We start from the raw sequence: 21,766 nt of genomic DNA, 5'->3' as shown, positions 1-21,766 counted from the left end.
AGCCTGGGCTCGAACCCAGTGCCTTAGACCACTGCGCCACCTGGGAGGCCACTCGTTTAGGACCTTGAGCATGGCTGAGATGCACCCATTACCAGCTCGGAAACCAGATAGCATTGTGGAGGGATTCAAAATGGTCGATGATCTGTTTGTTAACTTGACTTTCGAAGATTTTTAGAAGGGCAGGGCAGGACGGATATAGGTCTATAACAGTTTGGGTCTAGAGTGTCTCCCCCTTTGAAGAGGGGGATGATAGCGTCAACTTTCTAATCTTTGGGGATCTCAGACGATACGAAAGAGAGTTTGAATGGGCTAGTAATAGGGGTTGCAACAATTTTGGCTAATCATTTTAGAAAGAGAGGGTCCAGATTGTCTAACCCAGCTGATTTGTAGGGATCCAGAATTTGCAGCTCTTTCAGAATGACAGTGATGACAGTGTTTCCTATCCTCAGTGCAGTGCAGTGGGCAGCTGGGAAGGTCCTCTTATTCTCCATGGACTTTACAGTGTCACAAAACGTTTTGGAATTAGTGCTACAGGAAGCCCATTTCTGTTTGAAAAACCTAGCCTTAGCTTTGCTATCTAACTGAGTATATTGGTTCCTAACTTCCCTGAAAAGTTGCATATCGCAGGGGCTTTTCGATGCTAATGCAGAACGCCACAGGATGTTTTTGTGCTGGTCAAGGGCAGTCAAGTCTGGGGTGAACCAAGGGCTATATCTGTTCTTAGTTCTACATTTTTTGAATGGGGCATGCTAATTTAAAATGGAGAGGAAATAACTTTTAAAGAGGAACCAGGGATCCTCTACTGACGGGATGAGGTCAATATCCTTCCAGGATACCAGGGCCAGGTCAATTAGAAAGGCCTGCTTGCTGAAGTGTTTTAGGGAGCTTTTGACAGTGATGGTTGTGGTTGGGTGGTTATTTGACCGCGGACCCATTACGCACACAGGCAATGAGGCAGTGATCGCTGAGATCCTGGTTGAAGACAGCAGATGTGTATTTAGAGGGCAAGTTGGCCAGGATGATATCTAAGAGGGTGCCCATGGTTACGGATTTAGGGTTGTACCTGGTAGGTTCCTTGATAATTTGTGTGAGATTGAGGGCATCTAGCTTAGATTGTAGGATGGCCGGGGTGTTAAGCATGTCCCAGTTTAGGTCACCTAACAGTACGAGTTTTGAAGATAGATGGGGGGCAATCAATTCACATATGGTGTCCAGGGCAAAGCTGGGGGCTGAAGGGGGTCTATAACAATCAGCAACGGTGAGAGACTTGTTTCTGAAAAGGTGCATTTTTTAAAGTAGAAACTCAAATTATTTGGGCACAGACCTCGATAGTATGACAGAACTCTGCAGGCTATCTCCGCAGTAGATTGCAACTCCGCCCCCTTTGGCAGTTCTATCTTGTAGGAAAATGTTATAGTTGGGGATGGACATTTCAGTATTTTTGGTGGCCTTCCTAAGCCAGGATTCAGACACGGCTAGGACATCCGGGTTGGCGGAGTGTGCTAAAGCAGTGAATAAAACTAACGTAGGGAGGAGGCTTCTAATGTTAACATGCATGAAAACAAGGCTTTTACGGTTACAGAAGTCAACCAATGAGTGCGCCTGGGGAATGGGAGTGATGCTGGGGGCTGCAGGGCCAGGGTTAACCTCTACATCACCAGAGGAACAGAGGAGGAGTAGGATGAGAGTACGGCTAATGACTAAAAGAACTGGTCGTCTAGTGCGTTCGGAACAGAGAGTAAAAGGAGCATGGGAGTGATGCTGGGGGCTGCAGGGCCAAGGTTAACCTCTACATCACCAGAGGAACAGAGGAGGAGTAGGATGAGAGTACGGCTAAAGGCTAAAAGAACTGGTCGTCTAGTGCGTTCGGAACAGAGAGTAAAAGGAGCATGGGAGTGATGCTGGGGGCTGCAGGGCCAGGGTTAACCTCTACATCACCAGAGGAACAGAGGAGGAGTAGGATGAGAGTACGGCTAAAGGCTAAAATAACTGGTCATCTAGTGCGTTCGGAACAGAGAGTAAAAGGAGCAGGTTTCTGGGTGCAGAAGAATAGATTCAAGGCATAATGTACAGACAAGGGTATGGTAGGATGTGAGTACAGTGGCGGTAAGCCTAGGAATTGAGTGACGATGAGAGAGGTTTTGTCTCTAGAGGTACCATTTAAGCCAGGTGAGGTCACTGCGTGTGTGTGTGTGTGTGTGGGGGGGGGGGGGGGGGGGGGGGCTAAGGCATATACAGCAGGGCTGGAGGCTCTACAGTGAAATAAGACAACAATCACTAACCAAAACAGCAGTAGACAAGGCATATTGACATTAGGGAGAGGCATGTCTAGTCGAGTGATCATAGGGTCCAATGAGTTGCTAGGCAAGCTGGAGGCATTCAGACAGCTACCAGGCCGGGCTAGCAGGCTAGCAGATGGGCCTCAGGGTAACGTCGCAACGGAAGAGCCTATTGAAACCCCCTCGGACGGTTACGTTGGCAGACCAGTCGTGATGGATCGGTGGGGCTCCGTGTCGGCAGCAAAGAGTCCAGGCCAATTAGCAAAAGAGGTATTACAGCACAGGAATTGTCTGATGGATCTTTTCGGCTAGCTGGGAGATGGGCCTAGCTTGAGGCTAGCTCTAGGCTAACTGGTGTTTGCTTTGGGACAGAGACATTAGCCAAGAGTAGCCACTCGGATAGCAGCTAGCTAGCTGCGATGATCCGGTGTAAAGGTTCAGAGCTTGCGGTAGGAATCCAGAGATATGGTAGAGAAAAAGCAGTCCGATATGCTCTGGGTTGATATCGCGCTGTGCAGACTGGCAGGAATTGACCGGCATGAGGCTGGCAGTCTGAGTTAATGGTGATGACCGCTAGCAGTGGCTAACTGACTACTAGCTAGTAGCTAGTTAGCTGGCTAGCTTCTGAAGGGGGTTCCGGTTCTAAAGTATAAAAAATAGCAGATCCATACCACATTGGGTGATGCGGGTTGCAGGAGAGTATGTTCAGTCCATAGATGGAAATTGAGATAAAAAATATGTAAAAAATATATACAAAATATATACGAAGAAAAACGATATATACATGGGACAGGACAGGACAAGACAAACAAAACAGACATCCGACTGCTATGCCATCTTGGAAAAAGCATGATATAAGCATGATATAAGCATGATATTCCTTTATAATGCTAAAACTGAGTGTTGTGAGCAAGGCAAATGGGTATCAGGTGCATATAAAGCTGTGCTTTCATCAAAGGGACAATGAATTACCTAATGAGTGATAGTGGACTGGAGAGGGCTAAGTAATGAGCTGTATTACTTAGACAAAGGATAGATAAGACAGCCTAAAATATTCAGTCAACCTTAGTTATTCAACCAGAATCATACAGTATATAATTATACACTATAGGCTATATGTCAACACTAAGGCTATGTCAGAAACTTTTTTTCATGTTGACATTAACAAAATGGCTCGAGAAAAACACTTGAGGAAGAAAATTCCTCAAATCTGTCAGAATTAAATATTCATGAGGTCCCCCACTCAGTATCCAAAGAGGTCGCTATGGCGAAGCAAACTGATGCATATTCTAACAGAGACCTTTGTGTGTCATATAACGCCTTCGAACGGACTCAACAGATCCTCCTGCAGCACCGAGCAAAACCATCAGCACGACAAATATGCACAATTAGAGAGGGAGTCACAGAAGGGCGAGTATGACCAATGGACTGACACAGAGAGCAGTAAGGCAGGCTGAATTACTACTATGATGGAGAATTGTCTTCACTGTCCTCTTATAGCTTAGCCCTGTCTCATTCAGACTTGTGTGATGGTGGCTGGCCTTGGGTTGGGAGAGGAGTAGTCCATACAGGTAGCTAAGTATGAGAGGAATAGTCCATACAGTTAGCTAAGTATGAGAGGAATAGTCCATACAGTTAGCTAAGTATGAGAGGAGTAGTCCATACAGTTAGCTAAGTATGACAGGAGTAGTCCATACAGTTAGCTAAGTATGAAAGGAGTAGTCCATACAGTTAGCTAAGTATGAGAGGAGTAGTCCATACAGTTAGCTAAGTATACGAGGAATAGTCCATACAGTTAGCTAAGTATGAGAGGAGTGGTCCATACAGTTAGCTAAGTATGAGAGGAGTAGTCCATACAGTTAGCTAAGTATGACAGGAGTAGTCCATACAGTTAGCTAAGAATGCAAGGAGGGAGAACTAGACTAGGCCCCGTCCATCAATCCCTCTCTCTGTTCATGTGCCAGGCTGCAGGGAACTGCTCATTACAGAGTCATTTTATTAATAGGGCTTCACCGCGACAGCCAGCCCGTTCCCCCTCCACCACACTCGAGCCGAGAGCCTCCTATTCTCTCTTCTCCTCTCCTCTTTCTGTCAGAATGGAGTATGCCTGCGAGCCACCTCCAAGTAACAGCCGATCGAGCCTGGCCCTCTCGTGTGAGGAAGAACCAGAAAGGTTGGGAAATATTGTGCTTTCCAACTCAAATAGTAATTGGAAAGGTGAGAAATCCCTATGCCCTGGAGGTAACAGTTTAACATGGAGGACTTACTTAAAGTTATGCTTTTTTCCCCCTGCAAAGGCAAGGCAATCAGCTTTCTCTTTTAGCAGACACATGAATTTCACGGCAGTCTCAAAACGGCCCCCATCCTCTTCCCTCTTCCTCTCTCTCGTATGCATGCTTGTGTATATGGCAATTATATTAATCAGTAGAAAAGGCGGTTCGTAAATGTGATAATTGGTATGTAAATAAAATCCTCCTGACACTGGCAGGCCCACAATCATGTTAATTTAAAATAAATATAAATATGCCAGTTTTCATTTAGACGAGAGCAACAGCAGGCAACAACATGTTCAGAAGATGACAACCAAGGTTGCTGTGTTCCTCTCCTCTCTCTCTCTTTCCCTATCTCCTTTATTAAATGAGGACTTGCACTGTCTGTGTGATATCCTTCAGCAGCCCTCTGGTTTTGAAAGGCTGGTTTAACTAGATTTCCATTTCTTCAAGCTGATTGATGGCTAACCAAAGAGGCAGAGTGTAAGAAACCAAGTCAGAGAGAAGCAATGTCACTTTCTACTGTATGTAATGAAAAAAGTAATTGTATCTTTTTTCCCAAGCTGTGAAACTAGGTGACGGCGATGAAGCAGGGAGCTCCACTTCAATTCCCTCTATGTTACCAGTGAGAATGCTTCTCAGGAATGCAATAGCCTCTGTGCTATGCCGCTGTCTCTGTGTGAACTTACAGTATGATATCCCTATTAACATTGTGGTGCACACATTCTCTGAATAAACAACTGGAAAATAAAATGTGATAACACGATTTCTCTTTTCATGAATTAATCATGTTCAAGATAGCGTGCTCTGATGTACACGGATCCAATGAACGAAAGCTTGGTCCTCCCAGTTGAGCTGGACATTCTATACTGTGTTATGTATAGGTGTATGATACGGATAAAATACTTTAAAGGTTGAATAGTATTCAATTCAATTACAGCTGCCAACATCCCCCAATATCGCTGCCACCTGCAGTGTTTTACTTAGACTAGGCTTAAGCTCTTTTAACGCAGGCTTTTTAGGACGCAGGCCTCCTAATTGTCCCTAGAATTTCTAAGCAAACAGCTGGAGGCAGGGCTTTCTCCTATAGAGCTCCATTTTTATGGAACGGTCTGCCTACCCATGTCAGAGACGCAAACTCGGTCTCAACCTTTAAGTCTTTACTGAAGACTCATCTCTTCAGTGGGTCATATGATTGAGTGTAGTCTGGCCCAGGAGTGGGAAGGTGAACGGAAAGGCTCTGGAGCAACGAACCGCCCTTGCTGTCTCTGCCTGGCCGGTCCCCTCTTTCCACTGGGATTCTCTGCCTCTAACCCTATTACAGGGGCTGAGTTACTGGCTTACTGGGGTTCTCTCATGCCGTCCCTGGAAGGGGTGTGTCACCTGAGTGAGTTGAGTCACTGATGTGATCATCCTGTCTGGGTTTGGCGCCCCCCCTTGGGTTGTGCCGTGGCGGAGATCTTTGTGGGCTATACTCAGCCTTGTCTCAGGATGGTAAGTTGGTGGTTGAAGATATCCCTCTAGTGGTGTGGGGGCTGTGCTTTGGCAAAGTGGGTGGGGTTATATCCTTCCTGTTTGGCCCTGTCTGGGGGTGTCCTCGGATGGGGCCATAGTGTCTCCTGACCCCTCCTGTCTCAGCCTCCAGTATTTATGCTGCAGTAGTTTATGTGTCGGGGGGGCTAGGGTCAGTTTTTTATATCTGGAATACTTCTCCTGTCCTATTCGGTGTCCTGTGTGAATTTAAGTGTGCTCTCTCTAATTCTCTCTTTCTCTCTTTCTTTCTCTCTCTCGGAGGACCTGAGCCCTAGGACCATGCCTCAGGACTACCTGACATGATGACTCCTTGCTGTCCCCAGTCCACCTGGCCGTGCTGCTGCTCCAGTTTCAACTGTTCTGCCTTATTATTATTGGACCATGCTGGTCATTTATGAACATTTGAACATCTTGGCCATGTTCTGTTATAATCTCCACCCGGCACAGCCAGAAGAGGACTGGCCACCCCACATAGCCTGGTTACTCTCTAGGTTTCTTCCTAGGTTTTGGCCTTTCTAGGGAGTTTTTCCTAGCCACCGTGCTTCTACACCTGCATTGCTTGCTGTTTGGGGTTTTAGGCTGGGTTTCTGTACAGCACTTTGAGATATCAGCTGATGTACGAAGAGCTTTATAAATAAATTTGATTTGATTTTAAAGACCATTTCAATAATATGACGTTTCACGACACAATGTGAATGAGTCAATGCCAATCGAACCTGTCCCCACCTCCCCCCCTTCATACAAAACGTTGTAGTTTGTCTTTCTTGATAGCTCGTCTCTCTTTCTCTGCATAAATACACAAGCCCCTATTTGAATACAGTTACACATCCCTCTACTTATTAAAGCTTGGTTTAACTTGACAGACAGTTTTGTCTGGGGAGTCTTTAATATGGCTCAGAGAAGCGATCTCAGAGACAGTAGTAGGCTCCAGCTAATATAGTTGAGTGATGCTGGTTTCCCAGAGTTATAAAGCAGAACAATAGGGGAGGGGATCTGAGGCGTGAATACAAAGGTGGGATTGTAATGTAGGAGGGGGGAGCCAGAGAGAAGCTGGCCCACTGGAGAAGAACACAATCACTCCATAGAGCTCCTGGAGACGATTAAAACAAAGGGACGGGGAGAGAAAGGTCAGAGTCAGCCAGAGAAGAAGGATGAGTTGGGAGCTTTAAATCTCTCTCTCTTTCTCTCGTGAGACAAAGTTTATTCTAACCTAATGTCCCTTGTGGTATGCTATTCAAACGCCATTGCAAACGCAGGAGCAGACACGAGGCATTCCTCACACTTTACCCTGAATACTATCCCTGCATGCAGGAGTATTCTCTCTTTCTATGAGCTGTAGGTAGAATATGAAAAGCTGCTTCTATAGGCACTGCTTTATCCCAAGGAATCATTTCCATCAGAATTGAGTAATATTGTAACATAATTGAGAAAGGCTTCCATAATATTTTATGTAATAATAATGAGGTTTTACGCTGCTACTTTGTCTGGTCTATTTAGAGGGCAGTTCAAGGTTACACAGAAACTGTGCATTACTTAATTCTTGTTACTCAGCGAATGGAACACATTCTCTCTTCCGACTCCTGGTTCAAAGTAGTCTGTGAACAGCCTTGTACTCCCTGGTCTCTTCTCTCTTATAGTAATTCTGTGGATTAAAGACAGAGAACGTGCTGCATCCCAAACACAATTGAATCACCCTGGAGCAAATCACAGTAATGATTTGAACTGAGCCGCAACCGGACCAGCTCTCTTTCCCCAGGTCTTTTCACTTTGCATCTTCTCTACAATCCCCCTGTCCGTTTTCTCAGTCTCGAACATTACCAAGTTCGGTAAGGTTTGTTAAAAGATTTGTTAATAGTGAGATCGGGGGGATCGTTGCCCCTTCCGTAAACCCCTGGATTCTAATTACCTCTACTATGATGCTGGCCCCATGCCAGCTGCCATTAGAGCGGAGCAGAGTAGAGGCGTGCATGGACACATGGACACACACACAGGCACACACACACTCTACACAGTCTCAGAACAGCCAGAACAGAACAGAACAGATACTGAATTTTTCCATAGCCTCCATCACTTTCAACTTTGCTTTCCTCACCCTTGTTAATTTGCTGTTTTGTTTTGTCCACTCACTTTGTTGAATGTTAATATTTTTGGATAACAGAATACCTCACCCGGTGTTTTTACCATTATTTTCACATGTTAATTCATCTATAAGATACATTGGTCCAGCAGTGATGGAGAAAGACGTCAAAAACATCTCTACTGATACAGATAGTTGATTCCTATCCTAGCTCTACACCCAACTGTAACCCTGATAGCCAAGCACATGAACAGAGGAATGGGATGATTAACATGAACAGAAGAAGGGGATGATTAACATGAACAGAGGAAGGGGACGATTCACATGAACAGAGGAAACGGATGATTAACATGAACAGAGGAAGGGGATGATTCACATGAACAGAGGAAACGGATGATTAACATGAACAGAGGAAGGGGATGATCCAAATGAACAGAGGAAGGGGATGAATCACAGGACACAGAGGACGGGGATGAATCACAGGACACAGAGGACGGGGATGATCCCCATAAACACAGGAAGGGGATGATTCACATGAACAGAGGAAGGGGATGATTCACATGAACAGAGGAAGGGGATTTGTTTCACATGATCAGAGGAAGGGATGATTAAGATAAACAGAGGAAGGGGATGATTCGCATGAACAGAGGAAGGGGATGATTACCATGAACAAAGGCAGGGGATGATTAACATGAACAGATGAAAGGGATGATTAACATGAACAGAGGAAGGGGATGATTCACAGGACACAGAGGAAGGGGATGATTCACAGGACACAGAGGAAGGGGATACAGAGTATTCACATGAGGTCAGATCCTCAACTGCAGGCTACATGTAAGATGGATGGCTCCTGGTGCTAAGTGAAACAATAGGAAGTACTGATGTATATCAGTCCTCTCAGTGTTAGTGTTAGTCCCTCCCCTTTCATACCAGACCATTTCAACATTAGGAACACCTTCCTAATATTGAGTTGCACCCTGCTTTTGCTCTCAGAACAGCCTCAATCCGTCGGGCATGGACTCTATAAGGTGTCGAATGCTTTCCACATGCCCACTCCAATGCTTCCCACAGTTGTGTTAAGTTGACTGGATGTCCTTTGAGTGGTGGACCATTCTTGATACACATGGGAAACTGTTGAAAAACCCAGCAGCGTTGCAGTTCTTGACACCCTCAAACCGATGGGTGCCTGGTACCTACTACCATACCCCATTCAAAGGCACTTAAATATTTTGTCTTGCCTATTCACCCTCTGAATGACACACATTCAAATCAAATCAAATTGTATTTGTCACATGCGCCGAATACAACAGGTGTAGGTAGACCTTACTTACACGCTCTTAACCAACAATGCAGTTTTAAGAAAAATACCTCCTAGGTAAAACAATTAAAAAATAAGTACAAAATAAGAAATAAAAGTAACAAATAATTAAAGCAATCCATGTCTCAATTGTCTCAAGGCTTAAAAATCCTTCTTTAACCTGTCTACTCCCCTTCATCTACACTGATTGAAGTGGATTTTACCTGAGCTTTAAAGATGTACCGTGATAATATCCCTGCCTGAGCCAGCAGTCATACCTGAGCTGTAAAGATGTACTGTATAGGGTGTTTGATTTATAGATGAAATATAAATATAGATGTATGGCACTTAGCTCTCTATAACTGTATATAAAGATGTATGAATGACAGGATATGATGTCAGTGGGGCCGATGGTTGATAACGTCTCTGTCCCAGCCCTGCGCTGTACTGTGAGCTGAGGGTGAGCCCTGCTCCTCTTCCTGTCTCTGATGGGCGGCTGGGCGGGCGGCCTGGATCCTGTACCATCCTCTCTGGGCTGAGCCAGATAAGCAGGTGATTCATCATCAGGTTGAAGCCTACACACAGAGCCTTATCAGCCCTTCACAAGGATGCCGCCTCCCACAACAAGGTCTCTGTTTGGAAAGTGACCTGCATTCTCTAACCATCCTCCACCTATCCTCTCCTCCCTCGCCCTAAACTACCATGACAACATGAGAATGATGATGCTGGCTGATGACAACTGAGCGGATATGTTACAGCTCTGCAGAATGTCCTTTTAGCCACGATTTACACGTTCACATTATGAAGCCACAGAAAGGGGGCTGAGGAAGGAGAAATGTTCACCAAACCACCCAAGGCTAGGGGTTTAAATGTGTTTTTGTATTCCACTCTTTTGAACAGCGAACGCAATATTAGATGAACACAAAGATGCCATGCATGCAGAGAGAGATGTTGAATAGGCCCATTGTTAAATGTAATATTCTGTTATTCAGTCATAAGCCAATTACAATACTGATGCAAAAATGTGAAATAACAATGACAGCTCAAGGATAAATTACATGAATAAGTCCTTTGATGGTATAGAAAGGTATTATAATATATTTTTCCCACTCTGCTTGGCCTTGTTAGAATGACAAATATTCATTTTGAGAAATCAAAGTAAAACATTTTCCAAAGGCCCAATTCTGTCTGTCTGTCTGTCTGTGTGTCTGTGTGTCTGTCTGTCTGTCTGTCTGTCTGTCTGTCTGTCTGTGTGTCTGTGTGTCTGTCTCTGTCTGTCTGTCTGTCTGTCTGTCTGTCTGTCTGTCTGTCTGTCTGTCTGTCTGTGTGTCTGTGTGTCTGTGTGTCTGTGTGTCTGTGTGTCTGTCTGTCTGTCTGTCTGTCTGTCTGTCTGTCTGTCTGTGTGTGTGTGTCTGTCTGTCTGTCTGTCTGTGTGTCTGTGTGTCTGTCTGTCTGTCTGTGTGTCTGTCTGTCTGTCTGTCTGTCTGTCTGTCTGTCTGTCTGTCTGTCTGTCTGTCTGTCAGTCTAACAGTAGGTGGTTGGTAGTCAGTGACTGTGTGACTCAGTGGGGTTGTCCCAATCATGCTCTGTATTGTTAGGACTCCTAACTCCTATCCTGCAGTCAGGGGCTGTGGTGTCTGCCTGCCTGGGCCCTGGGTGAGTCAATCAGAGGGAGCACACGTTTGGGGACTCAGTGGGAGGTGCGTGACTGCAGGCAGGGGAGGGCCTCTCTATGGGGCAGGCTCAGCACGACACCCATCACACACACACACCGGGAGACCTGCCAATCAGTCTGAAAACTAGACACATTACCATAGTAGACGGTACCAGAGGGGCCAGGAGCCACAGACCAAAGGGCTCACTGCCTGCCTGGTGGTGGGTTATGTTGTTGTGGACATATTTGCTCTAAAGGGAGTTTTAAATCCCACTACTTAAAACTCACAGGGACCCCAATGAGCCGGTGACAAATACATACATTATTTGTCAAATTGTATAAATCGTGTGTGTAGCAGTACTGAAAGGGAAATTCCACTAAAAAAATATATTTCAGAATTTTGTTCATTAGTCTTGGACTTTTAACATGCAAAGTGTCATGAAGATGTCGGCGGGTGACACTTTGCTTCTTAAAAGAACCAATATCTTGATAACTTGATAACATTTTGGGACTGTATTAACAATAAAAAAAATACCAAGATAGTTTTTTGGGGGAAATTTCCCTCAATTTTGCAGCTATCCTTTGCAAAAAGAATAACCAATCCACTAAATCCATATTCTGCACACAGATTATATTCTTTGTTGGTCTTGTTGTTGCTAATCCTAGAACATGATAAACAGCTGCATGCGATAACAGATATAGGTAAGATAGTAGCATCACGTTGTTCCTGAAAATACAGACCCTGTCTCTGTCTGTCCCTGTCTCTCTCCAGCCTGCTATGCTGCCTGCCTGCCGGCAACCATCTCACGAAACCAGCAACCCTGCTCACGACAGCCCAGCTCCCCCCGGCCCTGTGATCTCCACTGTGTCAACAGGCAACACAACAAGCCCTGTCACACTGAATCACAGACGCGTTATCCCACCACACACCGCAAATGATCTACAAATGCTTTTAGCATTGTTGTCGTCTACAGAGATTAATGAGATGGTGAGGTAATAATTGCTGATCTCCTTCTACCTGACAAGGCACCTCTTGAAAGGCGTTGTTTCCCCTCCTTTTCCCCACACTCTCTCCCCTCAGAACACACGACTATGTGTTAACACAAATCTGTAGATATTCTCAGTGAGGCTGGGAATGTATGAGCAGCTCAGGCAGAGGGAGATCAAAGGAGCCACTGAGAGAGTGGATAAACATGGAAATGTATTCAGCTCATCAGCAAATGTCACAAAGTGCTGTCACTGGTTCCCTATCGCAGTCTATATATCTCTCTTGATCTGTCTGCTTTTAGCCATGCTGCGCTGGGCCGGGGTGGGCTGGGCCGGGATGGGCTGGGCCGGGATGGGCCGGGATGGGCTGGGCCGGATGGGCTGGGCCGGGATGGGCTGGCCGGGATGGGCTGGGCCGGGTGGGCTGACCGGGATGGGCTGGCCGGTATGGGCTGGGCCGGGATGGGCTGGGCCGGGCCGGGATGGGCTGGGCCGGGATGGACTGGGCCGGGATGGGCTGGGCCGGGATGGACTGGGCCGGGATGGGCTGGCCGGGATGGGCTGGCTGGGATGGACTGGGTCAGGTGGTAGGCCAACAGAACAGTCTGCCTCAGCCTCAGATGGCCAGAGCACTAATCCAGGGGTTTGGAATGAGGAGATTCCAGATCCAAAGTCCCCCAGACGCCCCCACCCCATCTCTCTCCTAGAATTCGTCAGGGTCGGTGATTAGCTGTCACCCCTCCACAGAGGCAGATAACACTTCACACAGCCTGCCTCAATCCGCTCAAGGAGCACAAAGACACTCACAAACACACACATACACAGGAAGTAACACACCTGCACAAGCAAATATATTCTTAAGCTAACTCATAAACACACAGAGTTAGACATATCTTACAAACTTACCAACACACACAGAGATGCACACACTGTCCAAATGGTTCAATATTTACTCTGTATTTCAAGCACATTTACTCAGACTAAAGCCTTTCTGTACCTCTCAGCGTCTCTGGTAATAGTTCACTCTATTGCCAGTTAACGTGAACAGAATTCTCCCTTTTCGAAAGGTGCGTCTCTCTGAGGCTCTCTGAGGCAGTCAGGACGCAGAGAGAGAGCACATCCTCACGTCTAGCCCACTTTCATTCCTTCCTGCGTTTAAAAAGGGCTCTTATTTCAAACAGAGCTATTCCACTGTTCAACAGTTTCCCTGTGACGAATCCGAAGCCTTAATCACCCGTTCCTGTCCACAGAGAGCCGATAAACTGAATAGAGTTCAATCAGCTTCTGAACCGTCCGAAAAACCCTTAGTGAACACCTTTGATAATTTTATATGATCACCGATGGAGAAAGCTTTTAGGTAAGATGTTATATTGGTTGACATGATCTCTCCGGGTCTCCATAGACCTCAGTACTACTCTGAGTAGGAGGAAACGTGTGTACAGAGCTTAGTCCAAAGTAAGCACAGCTCCGAGTCAGATCCTATGACAAACATGTCAGTATGGCTTTTCCAGTGGCCAGCTCCGCTTTTTATGTAGAATAATTTAGCTGGAAAAGGCATGGGACTTTGACTTAACTCCCTGGGAAACGTGTCTACGTGTGTGTTTAATAGCTGTGAGTCAACACAGGGCGGTGTACCATTCTGTTAGAGAAGAGAAACTGGAGCTCTAGCCCACAATATCTGCTCTCCATCCATACCGTAGCAGACCATTCTGTATATGTTACAGTATGTAGCCCTACACTGGCCTGTCAACCAAATCAATAACCCAGGGTGGGATCAATTTAACCTCCCTCCCTCCCCATATCATCCCGTCCTGTCACAATACAAGGTAGAATTCAAATGTAGCCGATAAAAATAAAATTTTCCCTGCAATCCCTTTTTATCTGGTGCCTTTAAGCAGCTTTTCTCAAGGGAAGCTTGAACAATATCGGCTAATCATAGCATTTCTAGAATCAACATATCATCTGTGGGAATCACAACAACAAGGGCTGATAACTTCAAATGCCACCGCAGTCATGGAGACGTCATTGTGAGGCAGGCGGGGAGGCTGTGCGGCTGCATTCTGCAGACAGTGATGTGTGAGGCCAGGCGCTAGCTGCTCTGCCGCTGTGTGTACATATGGTGAGGGCGACATTACGCTGAGAAAGAGCAACAACAGGAGATAAGCTCTTCTGCAGAGGCCTGTTTTTAAGGCTGATTTGGCAGCTCAGCCCCGTATCAGTTGGCAGGCAGCAAGGCATGCCCCCAATCATCTGTTGATCATTGAATTACAACATGTTTTTTATTTCAATTTAACACACTTGGATGATTTGCAGAGACATTTGTATCACATAGAAACACCAGGCTGTGCATTCATCTCAAATCTAGGGCTCACTCCACTGGTTCAGAAGAGACTACAGATACTGTTCTAGCTAAAGTAGTGATATTACAATTTAATATAAAGTATTTCTAAGTCATATTTTAGTAATATATTGATTATATAATTATCTTAAAACGGTACATTTACCCATTATATGCAAATTAACATGCAAAACGAGTTATTGCACCTTATTATACTCTATATCAGCATGTGCAGTTCCATTAGTAGCTGATCTCAGGTCAGTCAAATAATAATGTCTCCTATGATTCCTCCCTGCCTATAGGCTAAGGTATAATGGCTTGTGGTATAGGTAGGTATGATGTGTGTGAGGTGTGACTAGATTTTTCTCAGGAAAATAAGATGTATGATCCAGATCGAAGGCCTAATGGGTTTTATAGATCAACAGCATGGATTTCCCCTCTGTCTCCATTCCTACCTGGCTTAAGTTTAATTCAACTCAATTAAATCAACCGGTGAGCCCAGGAGTTCACAGAGAACGCAATCACTCATCTTTGGGGAGGGCCACTTCATGCGGGCAAAAACAGCCCTATTTCACACCCACTCAAACAGACACCATTAGCCATCCACTTCACTAGAGTGGCTCGGTCAATACGCTCACCGTTTTAGAGCCTGTGTTTTAATTACTGGGTGATCTCAAGGTGACATCTAAACTCTCCTTACTGGGAGGCACAGCTTTTGGAGCTCGGACCCCAGTCTTCCCTAACTAAGAGCTGGGCTAGGAGGGTTTTTACAGATACTGAAAGGCTTAGACCCGGTGCAGCGGTCTAAGGCACCGGTCTAAAGCACTGCATCTCAATGCTAGAGGTGTCACTACAGACCATGGTTTGATTCCAGGCTGTATAACAACCGGGGGTAGGCCGTCATTGAAATTTGTGTGTTGTTGCTTTGGCTCTGTACTCCAGCACTTTGGATTTGAAATGATGCAATGACAATGGGGTTAAAGTGCAGCGTTCATTTGAGGATATTCTCATCCATATTGGGTGAACCGTTTACAAATTACAGCACTTTTTGTTCATAGTCCTCCCATTTTAGGGGACCAAAAAAATTGGGACAAATGTACGTATAAACTCAGCAAAAAAAAATAAAGTCCCTTTTTAAGGACCCTATCTTTCAAAGATAATTTGTAAAAATCCAAATAACTTCACAGATCTTCATTGTATAGGGTTTAAACTCTGTTTCCATGCTTGTCCTTTGAACCATAAACAATGAACATGCACCTGTGGAACGGTCATTAAGACACTAACAGCTTCCAGACGGTAGGCAATTAAGGTCACAGTTATGAAAACTTAGGACACTAAAGAGGCCTTTCTACTGACTCTGAAAAACACCAAAAGAAAGAGGCCCTGGGTCCCTGCACATATGCGTGAAAGTGCCCTAGGCATGCTGCAAGGAGGCATGAGGACTGCAGATGTGGCCAGGGCAATAAATTGCAATGTCCGTACTGTGAGACGCCTAAGACAGCGCTACAGGGAGACAGGACGGACAGCTGATCGTCCTCGCAGTGGCAGACTACGTGTAACAACACCTGCACAGGATCGGTACATCCAGACATCACACCTGCGGGACAGGTACAGGATGGCAACAACAACTGCCCGAGTTACACCAGGAACGCACAATCCCTCCATCAGTGCTCAAACTGTCCGCAATAGGTTGAGAGAAGCTGGACTGAGGGCTTGTAGGCCTGATGTAAGGCATGTCCTCACCAGACATCACCAGCAACAACGTCGCCTATGGGCACAAACCCACCGTCACTGGACCAGACAGGACTGGCAAAAGGTGCTCTTCACTGATGAGTCGCAGTTTTGTCTCACCAGGGGATGGTCGGACTCACATTTATCGTCGAGGGAATGAGCGTTACACCGAGGCCTATACTCTGGAGCGGCATCGATTTGGAGGTTGACGGTCCGTCATGATCTGGGGTGGTGTATCACAGCATCATTGGACTGAGTTTGTTGTCATTGCAGGCAATCTCAACGCTGTGCGTTACAGGGAAGACATCCTCCACCCTCATGTGGTACGCTTCCTGCAGGCTCATCCTGACATGACAATGCCACCAGCCATACTGCTCATTCTGTGTGTGATTTCCTGCAAGACAGGAATGTCAGTGTTCTGCCATGGCCAGCGAAGAGCCCGGATCTCAATCCCATTGAGCACGTCTGGGACCTTTTGGATCGGAGGGTGAGGGCTAGGTCCTTTCCCCCCAGAAATGTCCGGGAACTTGCAGGTGCCTTGGTGGAAGAGTGGGGTAACATCTCACAGCAAGAACTGGCCAACCTGGTTCAGTCCATGAGGAGGAGATGCACTGCAGTACTTAATGCAGCTGTTGGCCAAACCAGATACTGACTGTTACTTTTGATTTTGACACCCCCTTTGTTCAGGGACACATTATTCAATTTCTGTTAGTCACATGTCTGTGGAACTTGTTCAGTTTATGTCTCAGTTGTTGAATCTTATGTTCATACAAATATTTACACATGTTAAGTTTGCTGAAAATAAAAGCAGTTGACAGTGAGAGGACGTTTCATTTTTTGCTGAGTTATGTGTATTAAAGTAGTAAAAAGTGAAGTATTTGGTCCCATATTCATAGCACACAATGACTACATTAATGTGGATGCTACCATGATTACGGATAAACCTGAATGAAACGTGAAGTATGATGAGTGAGAAAGTTAGACACACAAATATTATACCCCCCCCCAGAAAAATGATAACCTCCCTATAATTATAATGTCTTTGGGGTATGATAATTGTACATTTGTTACTTTTTCACTCATCATTCAGGATTATCCTTAATCATGGTATCCTCCACATTGATGTAGAAGAGTTTAGAAACATATTCTATTCTTATTTACAATAAAAGTGACACCAAATTACACAAAATGTACGATTCATTTCTATTGGGCACAAAATAATCTGAAACACAACCAAAACAAACAGCAAATGCATCCAACAAATGTGTAAAGTCACTAGCTTGGTGTAGTCATTGTGTTCTATGAATATGCGACCGATTACTTCACTTTTTACAACTTTAATACACATAACTGAATTTGTCCCAATTATTTTGGTTCCCTAAAATGGGGGGGGGGGGGCAATGTACAAAAAGTGTTGTGATTTCTAAACAGTTCATCTGATGTGGTTGAAAATACCCTCAAATTTAAGCTGACAGTCTGCCCTTTAACCTCATTGTCATTGTATCATTCCAAATTCAAAGACCTGGAGTACAGAGTCAAAACAAACAAAAATGGCACTGTCCCAATACTATTGGAGCTCACTGTGTGTGAAGTGAGAATATGAGAGTAAAACCTTGGCAGTTGTGAGGAGGGAATCTCCTTGACTAAATCCTCTCCCTCCTCACTGGCAGCCAGCAGTCAGCAGCCAGCACAGGAAACCTCTCATACATACATCACATCCAACGGCACTTCTCCTGCTTACATCAACACATGAATGCCCCCTCAACCAGTTCCATATTTCATGAGTTACTATGGTAAATAGGCAGGCTATAGTAAACACGCCGCTCACAGCAATGACAATTCACTTTTGAATAATGCATCCCTGTGGGTCTCCTAATGTATTGAAAGGTTCCCTGTTTGAAGAGAGGGGAGCAATGACCAACGCTAAAAGAATAAACAGAATTAATAAGCAGTAGTGAATACTCCTGGTTAAAAAGGAACTGGACACTTGTATCCTCCACCTAACCTTTGTTTTTGGTCATATTCATTTATTCATTCATTTGCCGTATGTTTATTTTCATAAAAATAAATATTTTATTTCACCAGGTTTAATGAATGCGAGAGACAGATTTTTGAGTCCTGATTGTACATTTCACAGATGTGTAAATGATGCGGTGGGAGGCTGTGAAAGAGGCTTTGATCTGCTATTCCACCAGCCACGTTCTACAACCAAAGAGAGGAGTGAAAATCCTTAGCTCAGACAAGCCTTGTGTAATCTACCTCTACCCTCCATTCCATTAGCGAACGTGCAATCATTGGAAAATAAACTCGATGAGCTCCGTTTGAGACTATCCTATAAACGTGATCTGAAAAACTGTAATATCCTATGTCTCTCCGAGTCGTGGCTGAACAAGGAAATCGAAAATATAAATCTAGCTGTTTTTTCTAAACATCTGCAGGACAGAACGGCAGCGTTGGGTAAACTCAAGAGGGGTTGTGTCTCCTTGTTAACAACAGCTGGTGTGCGATCTCTAATATTAAGGAAGTCTCAGGTTCTGCTCGCCTCAGTTAGAATACCTCATTATAAGCTGAAGACCATACTATTTACTAGCGCTGAGCGATGATCTGACGTTTAGTCTTTTTTTGTTATTAAAGAATGAATTGACCGATGTCGGTTCAATTAATTGAATTCAATTTAGTTATTTTTTGGGTGAGCCCTCTCTAGAGAGAAATCAAATCATTTGCGAAATAAATTTTGTCGAGCACTATGTGGGACGCTATGCTGAAGGGAGTTGTAGCTTCAGTAAGCAAATATTCAACCTAGTTCAGCGCAAGGATGTAGTAATTAACTACAATGACTATAATAACTCTACCCTTCTGATCTCTGCTTACAAGCAAGAACTCAAACAGGAGGTACCAGTGACGCACTCAAAATGGAAGTGGATCAGTGAAGTGGAAGCTACAGGACTGTTTTGCTAGCACAGACTGGAATATGTTCCAGACCTTTAAGAAGTTTAAACAGGTTAACATTCACAAGGCCGCAGGCCAGAAGGATTATCAGGTACTCAAAGCATGGGCTGACCAGCTGGCAAATATCTTCACTGGCATTTTCAACCACTCCCTGACCCTGTCTGTAATACCAAGCAGACCATCATATTCCTTGTTCCCAAGAACGCCAAGGTAACGTGTCTAAATGACTATCGCCCAGTAGCAATCACGTTTGTAGTCAGGAAATGCTTTGAAAAGCTGGTCATGGCTCACATCAACACCATTATCCCAGACACCCTGGACCCACTCCAATTCACATACCACCCCAACAGATCCACATATGACACAATCTCTATTTCACTCCACACTGCCCTTTCCCACCTGGACAAAAGGAACACCTATGTGAGAATGCCGTTCATTAACAACAGCTAAGCATTAAACACCATAGTGCCCTCCAAGCTAAGGACCCTGGGACTGAACACCTCCCTTTGCAACTGGATCTTGGACTTCCTAACAGGCAGCCCACTGGTGGTGAGGGAAGGCTACAACACATACACCACACAGGGGTGTGTGCTTAGTCCCTTCATGTACTCCCTGTTCACCCACGACTGCGTGGTCACGCACGACTCCAACACCATCATTACGTTTGCTGACGACACAACAGTGGTAGCCCTGATCACCGACGGCAATGAAGAGACTAAAGATACTGTTCCAGCTAAAGTAGTGATACCAGACCCATATGCATTCGCTAAGTAACCTGATAAGGGCATCCACCCGTGGTTCTCAGAATTACAGAAATCACATTTAGTTTATGGTAATTCATCCTTACAGATTCATTAAAGATTCATTGGATTCATTGTTAGCGAATTCTGATGAGCAATTTGAAGATGTTAGAATACATAAGCGGCATGTACATAAGGCTAGGGGAAGCTTCCCTAAAGTAAATGTTATTAATTTGCGAACATTAAATAGCCTAATTAGCTTAATTCTGTCTATACATAAATAAATACAATAATTCAAAATAGGCTACTACACCAGCATGATTTGGCCACAGAGGATCATTAGCAAAACAATTAAAAGTGGATTGTTTTAAATCGCATAGATTATGATTTTTCAACGCCGATACCGATACCGATTATTGGAGGACAAGAAAGCCGATACCGATTGATCGGCCGATTTTTTAAATGTATTTGTTATAATGACAATTACAACAATGCTGAATGAACACTTATTTGAACTTAATATAATACATTAATAAAATCAATTTAGCCTCAAGTAAATAATGAAATGTTTAATTTAGTTTAAATAATGCAAAAACAAAGTGTTGGAGAAGAAAGTAAAAGTGCAATATGTGCCATGTAAGAAAGCTAACGTTTCAGTTCCTTGCTCAGAACATGAGAACATATGAAAGCTGGTGGTTCCTTTTAACATGAGTCTTCAATATTCCCAGGTAAGAAGTTTAGGTTGTAGATATTATAGGAATTATAAGACTATTTCTCTCTATACTCCATTTGTATTTCATATACCTTTCACTATTGGATGTTCTTACAGGCACTTTAGTATTGCCAGTGTAACAGTATAGCTTCCGTCCCTCTCCTCGCTCCTACCTCCTCGCTCCTACCTATTAGCGCACACCCCGCTAACTAGCTAGCCATTTCACATCGGTTACACAAGCCTAATCTCGGGAGCTGATAGGCTTGAAGTCATAAACAGCAGAGCTGCTGGCAAAACGCACAAAAGTGCTGTTTGAATGAATGCTTACGAGCCTGATGCTGCCTACCACCTGATGACTGATGCTGCTCAGTCAGACTGCTCTATCAAATCATAGACTTAATTATAACATAATAACACACAGAAATGAGAGCCTTAGGTCATTAATATGGTCGAATCTGGAAACTATCATCTCGAAAATAAGACGTTTATTCTGTCAGTGAAATACTTAACCGTTGCGTATTTTATCTAACAGGTGGCATCCATCAGTCTAAATATTCCTGTTACATTGCACAACCTTCAATGTTATGTCATAATTACGTAAAATTCTGGCAAATTAGCTCGCAATGAGCCAGGCGGCCCAAACTGTTGCATATACCCTGACTCTGCGTGCAGTGAACGCAAGAGAAGTGACACAATTTCACCTGGTTAATATTGCCTACCTATCTGGATTTCTTTTAGCTAAACATGCAGGTTTAAAAATATATACTTCTGTGTATTGATTTTAAGAAAGCCATTGGTGTTTATGGTTAGGTACACGTTGGAGCAACGACAGTCCTTTTTCGCGTATGCGCACCGCATAGATTATATGCAAAGCAGGACACGCTAGATAAACTAGTAATATCATCAACCATGTGTAGTTATAACTAGTGATTATGATTGATTACGTTTAATGCTAGCTAGCAACTTACCTTGGCTTCTTACTGCATTCGAGTAACAGGCGGGCTCCTCATGAGGCAGGTGGTTAGAGCGTTGGACTAGTTAACCGTAAGGTTGCAAGATTGGATCCCTGAGCTGACAAGGTAGAAATCTGTCGTTCTGCCACCTGAACAAGGCAGTTAATCCACCGTTCCTAGGCCGTCATTGACAATAAGAATGTGTTCTTAACTGACTAGCCTAGTTAAATAAAGTTTAAATAAAGG

The 21,766-nt window shown here is 44.5% G+C and overlaps 1 protein-coding gene across 19 annotated transcripts in view; it reads right to left on the bottom strand.

Moving 5' to 3' along the window:
* Positions 1-21,766, bottom strand: part of LOC110537258 (RNA-binding protein Musashi homolog 2) — a 367,078-nt gene that overhangs the window by 192,867 nt on the left and 152,445 nt on the right. The gene's annotated exons all lie outside the window — the stretch shown is intronic.

The sequence above is a fragment of the Oncorhynchus mykiss genome, chromosome 12 (assembly GCF_013265735.2).
Source record: "Oncorhynchus mykiss isolate Arlee chromosome 12, USDA_OmykA_1.1, whole genome shotgun sequence".
Lineage (NCBI taxonomy): Eukaryota > Metazoa > Chordata > Actinopteri > Salmoniformes > Salmonidae > Oncorhynchus > Oncorhynchus mykiss.
The sequence above is the reverse complement of the archived record's forward strand: the minus strand, read 5'-3'. Positions and strand labels throughout refer to the sequence as shown.